Raw genomic sequence first — 7,365 nt, forward strand, 5'->3', positions numbered from 1 at the left:
GTTTCGCCCGAATAACGCGGGACAGGTGGGAACTTGAACTGGGGCGGGATTGGACGAGTCTTGACTCCCCCACTCAGCGGCAGCCCCTTTTCGCCTCCCGCCCTGTTTACCGCACCTTGTTACTGGTACGGTGTGGCGAAGGGCGAAATCACAGCTTGTGTGTGGAGTTGGGCCGTGGCATTCGACTGCCCGGCTCCAACTGGTGGTACTTGCTGGGCCGCCATGGATTGGTCAAAGATTGGCTGCGACCACATCATGGCAGCTTGGATTGGTGCTTGGTTTGTTCCGAAGCCTGGGGTTGGAACTTGCTGCCGAACGGTTGGCACCTGAGCAGTGTTGACGAAGTCGAACTGCGGTCCTTGACTCCACGGCGAAGGTCCCGAGCCTGGCTGAATTGGTGGCAACCAATTGGGCACACCTTGACTTGTATTCCCCACCGGGTAAGCCGATGGGGTTGTGCTTGAAATGTAGTGGGGTTGGTTGAGTTGCTGAAGGAAAGCTTGGAGTTGCGCCTGCAGAGCCGAAGCCCCTTCCGCCACTGGTTGTGGCGCTTGGCCAGGTGGTTGATGCTACCCGGCGAAGTACACCGGCGGCTATGCGGCTAGTGGCGGAGAGGGATGGGTCACCACTTGCGGCCGGACTTGAGGTAGGGCATAGCCTACCGAATACTGAAGGATTGGAGCCGACGTGGCCTTGGTCCGCCTTGTCGCCTCGTATGCTTGTTGTTGTTCTTGCATTTGGCGAAGCATGTCTTGGAGCCATGTCATGTTCTGCCGCATGGCTTCCATGTCGGCTTCGGCTTGCGCTTCGGGGTCCAGGCTGATTTGGGCCTGTACAACGGTGAGCGCAATTGGCGCCGCCGGCTGCGACGGGGCGGCTTGAGGCACCACCAGTTGGTTAGTCGAAAGGATCTCCACCTTGGTCTGGAGTGTCCTTCCCGCCGCAGCCGCCTTCGCCACGTCGGCCGTGTTCGGCACTTGCACTGAGGTTGCGGGGGCCGAAGACGGTTGTGGTGGCGCGGGGGCCGAAGGCGGCTGTGATGGCGCTTGTGCTTCTCCATCTTCGGCCACGAACGCCGAAGGCTCTGCTCCTTCCTCGGCGGCCATGTCCGGTCCGGCATCGCTCTCCTTCCGCCTGACAACCTTCTCCTTCACGACCCTCTTCAGTGGCATTCGCTCTCAGTGGTTTCGCTCGGAGTCCCCACGGACGGCGCCAGCTGTTGTCGAAACGACAACTGCATACGTCAAAAGACGTGGTTACTCAACAGTGGTTGGAAAAATGAAGTGTACTAAATTTTGAATTTCACTTGGGATCCCCCCATTACATGGCCCTAGGGGACTATTTATAGCCCCATTACAGGTTCTTACTACTAGGGTTTAGGTTGTACAGGGGAATTTACATGATTACCCTTACAGAAGAGACATTTACAGGGGTACATAATGTTATAGGGGCTCATGGGCCCCTGATGGGCCGTCTGGCGATCGCCGGCCTGATGGGCCGGAAAGGCTTCCTCGGCCCTCGCGGGGGCGAACTTGTCAAGGCGAAGTCATCCTCCTTCGGCAGACAGTCTTCGCCTTGCACCCTTCGCCTGAGACGCCTCTGGCCTGGCGCTACTCTTCGCCTTGCGCCGTTCTTGCTCCATAGCCTTCGCCATGGGTTTCGGCAGGTTTGGTTGAAGGGCCTCATGCCATCCGCCAACAATGTCAATCAAAACTAAAAAGTACATGAACAGTCCAGATCTTGGCAGAATAGGACCACAAATATTCTCTTGAATGTGTTCAAGGAATTTAAGTGGCTCAGCTCTATTTTGAGAGAAGAAGGTGTCAAAATCAGTTTCCCAGTAGCACCTATAGTGCATACAAAATCAGAGGATTTGGGAAATTTTTCAGTTATCAAATGATGACCAATAGAATTGCTAATAATTTTTCTCATCATCTCGATACCGGGGTGCCCAAGTCGATCATGCCAAGTGTAGAATGCATCAACATTTTGAAAAATTACTTTATATGCACCATGTGCAACAGGCTTAATGTATGTATAGTACAATCCCGATGTGAGAGACGGAATTTTCTCGCAAATGTGTTTTCCATATCAGTTTTGTTTAGTTTATAGAAGAAATTCTTCTCGATTATACATATTGGGTTTCAATGTGGAACCCATTTTGTGCCTAGGCCTTTTGTCTGGATCTGGAAAACAAAATGTGTAATGAAGATTAAAGTTTTTGCTTGGCTTTTATTCAGAGACAGACTTAACACAAGAGACATGCTGGATAGGCGACATTGTGCAAAGGAAAATGATGACCTCACTTGTGAATTATGCCAGAATAATATCAGAGAGACAAGAGAGCATCTTTTTTTCTTTTGCCCTTTTAGTAAACTTTGCTGGCAGCATTTGGGAATTACGTGGAATCCTGACCTAGAATTTTTTCAAATGGTGGTTTTGGCTCGCATTCAGTTTAATTAGAAAGGTTTCTTGGAAGTTTTCTTCATTGCTGCTTGGCATATTTGGAAGCAAAGGAATGGGAAAATTTTTCGCAATGAGCTTCCCTCGTTCAGTTCTTGGAGGGCTTTATTCAGAGCTGAGGTTCTTCTGCATTTGTGCAGAATGAAGGATCCACTAAAACAGATTGTTTCTGATTGGTTACAGACAGTGTGATACCTTGATCTTTTTTTTTGTTTTCTTTCTGTAATTTGTAAATAACCTTTTCATTTTATAAAATTACACTGCGAGGCAAAGTCCTGGCAGTATTTCCAGTCAAAAAAAAATGTGGAACCCATTTTGATGGATATCTCTATAACTCAGTAGGGGTTGAATCAGGACACAGTAAGGCATTGTAATTTCTGTATCCATTGGGAATGTAATAGTTGCTCGTCCAGAGCCAACTATCACAATAAGGCATCCAGCGATGGTCAAAACTTTGCCTTCTCTCTTTTTTGAGAGTTTGAAAGTATTTGAGCTCCCTAAATATAGAGTTTGTGGTACCATTATCCACAAGACATAATTCCTCTCCAATCGGAACAATATCCTTAGACATCTTCTCTGTTGATTCCCTTTTGTTTCTCCTTCTCTTTCTCCTTCGCGAGAGAGCGGAAGTGCTGATAGCGCATTATAGAAAGTTTGAGAGAGATTGAGCGAGACAAAGATATTACTTTATTGATCAATGCGGGACAATCATATAGATGGGAAAGGGGTGGCAACCGTAGACGCAATGGTTAGGAACCATCGCGCCCGTTTCCAAGGAGCACCGAGTGGGGAGAAGGCACGGTTGCCGTCGGTTGCTGATCCCATCTTATATGGATGAGATCACCCTGTAGTTAGTTTCTTAACAACTAGGTGAAACCCCGCGCGTTGTTGCGGCAGTTTACTTTAATAACAATAAGTAAAAATAATGTGTAAGATAGCTTGAACAATATAGTCTGATATAAACATAAGTTACACTAGTTAGGTGCCCGTGCGTTGCAACGGGAAAAATATAACTCTTTTAGAAATTTTAGGACTCATCATGGACAAACACTTCTTTAATTTGATGGTGGCATAAACGAGTTTTAGGAGGGGAAAAGATTTCCCACCAGATGGCATAAACTAATTTGTTATCCCAAGAGAGAAGTTCAACATATGAATTCACCCTTTAGCTATTTCTAAACTCTGATACATATTTATGAAAATGAATAGAAGGGCCAGGCAGTGCAGATTTGCAGGGGATACAGATGGAGATAGAAGAGTATGGCATTTTCACCAGAGTTAGGTGATACCTTCCGGGCTCTGGGTTTATCATCTTACAAAGGAGTTGAAGTTCAAAATTTCAGTTTATAGTTCACTTCTTTCGATCTTTTACTTTTCCATCTGATCATGGTTTCAGCACAAATAGCCAGAATCCACACAAGGATTATGAAATTACTTTACCTGAACAAGCACACACTTCCCCCTTGTGTTTTACAATCGTACGGAGTGCAATTTTTGTGAATCTTGACTTTCTTAAAATCATTGTGCATACCTAAAATTTGGCATGGTACAAAAATTAATTGGATGGCAGCGGCACACATACTATTCTACTAAGGCCATCCATCATTTATGGTTGATTCATATGGTTCTGAACTCTAATATGATTATATGGTTGCGAAACTTTCTAACTCACTATATTTGCATACAAAAGATACCTGATTTTCAGAGAGGGGGGGGGGGGGAGGTGTCGAAAAATACAGATTCTGTATGCATAAATGGAGCTTTAATAAGCATGGATGAACTAAAAGTAAAACAATAGTTATAATGTGTACGTCTACTGCAAACCAAAATGCAATCTTAAAAATAGAAATCATGTTTACCTTGAAGACAGTGTCACATGGATCAAATTCAATCTTTAAGCTTGGCAAAAATATTACCCCTCACTTATTTTTTTGAAGGTTGATCCAACTTAGAAACAATTTTCAACCCTTACACTGTCATTCCCTTGCAGCGCTCGACATCATCCATCACACATGAGTTCTTTTTTTCTAAACCAAACCAATGTAAGCCTGCGAGTAAGCGCACACCAGCAATTTTCTGTTGTCATCGAGCGTACATTAAAAATGTAAAATGAAGGCCTGAGTTGCCAATAATTTTAATTAATCCACACTTCTATAGTAGTTCCATACATCAGATCAGTTTTAAATCATGAGCTTATTCACAATTGGAACCGTCTTCTATAGTAGTTCCCATACATCAGGTCGGTTTTAAATCATGAACTTATTCATAATTGGAACATCTCTCAGGCTAAGTCTCAAAAACCTAGTAAAAGGAAAACAAAAGGATTGATTACATAACTCTACATGGCTGATTAGTAAGCACTAATCAAGTGTTGTTCAATAAAAGAAGAACTTTACATGTACTTGTCAGAACTTGGCATGTGCTCCTGCACCCGCTGCAAGATACATGACTCCTAATGTTCACTCAGCGGAGTGTGTATTCATGACTCACGAGCTTTGAGTGCTGCAAGATACAATAGAAGTACATGACTACTAATTTTCAGTATATGTAAGTTAGAAATCTACAGGATTGTATATAGGAAATAAAGGAAGCCTAAGGATAGCTATAGCTAGACAAATAAATTGAGCAAAGTTCAACCTACAGATCCGTAGTTGTATTCATTGAATTAATTAGCAGTTTTTTTCTCAGACATGTATAAGAGGGAATGGCCATCTCTGAATTTTTATTGCCACCACTTGTTTTTCTATTCAGATTAATTATTTGCTTGTGAATCAGGCTATATGCATATCTGTTCAGATTGCCATAGCGTATGTTTCAGATATTTTACTGCATTTTCTTGAACCTATCCAAATATCAGTTTTGCCCACCTAGCTTGCAGGGTTATAATTCATAACAGCTTACTGTACAAAGAACAATACTGCATGCTTGTGTTTAGCTTGTTAATTCAGGCCAGCATTAAAATATTTTGCTTCTCCATGTTAAGTACAGTGGTTTGGTGAGAATCTCAGTTGATAATCTTCTGAGCAAGTAAGCCAGTTGTTCATCTTGGAACAACCCATGTTCCACCATATACATACAACCTTCATTCAATCAGTTATGTAACATAAAATTTACTGAAGTAATCGATCATCTAATATTACATTCTGAATTCAGTCACAAGATATGAACAAGACTACAAGAGTAGGTAATAATAGCAATCGAGACAAACCTGATTTGAGCAATTCCTGCTGCAAGAAGGGTGCCCTGAAGAAATTAGCACCTAATTTGCATCTCTTAATGGAAAGGATCTTCAATTAAACATGGATTTCCGCAGCAAACTGAAATAACATCAGAGGGAAGAGGTCCAAACCTGCAAGCCTGCATACTGCCTCATCTCAAGTCTTCATCACCTTCGTCGGTGCCTCCTACTGCTTGGGCTCTGCCAATCCGGAAGAGTAGCGGCAGTCGGCACGAAAGCGGGAGGTGGGAGCCCAGTGGCAGTGACGGACGGGCCGACCGGCGTGTGCTCCTCTTCTCCCCACCTCGGCCCCAGCTCTGTCCTCTCTGGCGATGCTTGGTTGGAGGTTCGCCACATAGCTTCTCGGTCCCAACGGAGGAGCCGAGGATGGGGAGCAGCTCTTCGCTCTAATCTGGAGGAATCGTCGTGGTGATCTGGAGATGGTTAGGCGGCGCGACGGGGATATAGTGATGAGGGATCGCGCGGCTATGTGGCCGCGGACGATGGGCGGCTGCGACAAATCGTGGACGGCGGAGTAGTCGCCAGGGGTGGGGGTTGGCAACCGCCGGTGGCCGGACGCGATGGCGACGGGCTTCGGCGGCAGACGGCGCTGGGCGGAGTGGCCGGCTGGGCGTGAGGGGCGACGAGCAGATGCGGCAGGGAATCGGCGACATGCGGTTGTGAGGAGGGAGGCGGAGCAGTAGGGAGGGGCGAGTTGATCCGCAATTGAGGGGATGAGCGAGGAAATGTAGGCCGTTCGATCTGGCGATCCGATGGTTGTCTTTACGCGTGCATGTCAGGGTTGGAGTTACCGTCACCACTACGAAATTTTAAAGTAGTAGAGATAAGTTGATGTGATTTAAATTTGCATTGTATATATAATAATAATTCAAATATAAAAGTAAGATGATGTGGCTTTATGGGAGAAAGAAAGTAGGAAGATAATTTAGACCATTCATCTAAGGGCTAACAAAGATGACCTGGCTTAATGAGAGAAGAAAAATAACATGAACTAAGTGAGGATGAACTATATAGGTATATAGGTATCAACAGGGGATACCCGTAAAACAGATGAATAGGATATTGGGGGTATGTTGGTACGAGGATCTACACGATACGACATCAAGCAAACAAAAAGACAAGGATTATACTGGTTCACGCCCCTCGTAAGGTAATAGCCCTAATCCAGTTTATATGAGATTGATATGGAAATACCACATATTACAATAGTGAACTGATGATCCCGAGATTACCGGCGAGATCCTTGTCGAGATGGTTTCGACGAGATCTTCCGGCGTGTAGGCTTCATGTGCTCCAGGTTGTAAACTATAGTAGACCCAATCCTCTCCGAGTAGGACTCTACTATTCACTTACTCGTAAGGATAATTTCCACAATCTCTTGCTAATTTCTTTATTGTATACGGAAACATACCGTACACACGAAGGTATGTTGTATCCGTATATTTCATAAGTCGTAGGATATGAGGTATGCCTTGTCCGTAATTGTTAGTGGGTGATGATGTGATATTTTTGCATGTTAAGTTTTAGGAATTAGTGATAGTGGATGATGATGTGGCATCTTTGCATGTTAAGTATTAGGAATTAGTGGGATATAACTATTAGTAAGAGAGGATACCGCTGATACATTTAGAGCAAGTTTAATAATATAGCCAACTAATATCTTC

The 7,365-nt window shown here is 44.5% G+C and overlaps 1 long non-coding RNA gene across 1 annotated transcript; it reads right to left on the reverse strand.

The window, feature by feature from the left end:
• Positions 1 to 4,566: 4,566 nt before the first annotated feature.
• LOC107277862 (uncharacterized) lies at positions 4,567 to 6,379 on the reverse strand. The gene is made up of 3 exons (XR_001545820.3): positions 5,813 to 6,379; positions 5,672 to 5,735; positions 4,567 to 4,965 (listed from the first exon to the last, which is right to left on the reverse strand). It is a non-coding gene; the product is annotated as an uncharacterized lncRNA (long non-coding RNA).
• Between the last annotated feature and the right edge of the window lie 986 nt (positions 6,380 to 7,365).

Source organism: Oryza sativa, chromosome 5, assembly GCF_034140825.1.
Source record: "Oryza sativa Japonica Group chromosome 5, ASM3414082v1".
Lineage (NCBI taxonomy): Eukaryota > Viridiplantae > Streptophyta > Magnoliopsida > Poales > Poaceae > Oryza > Oryza sativa.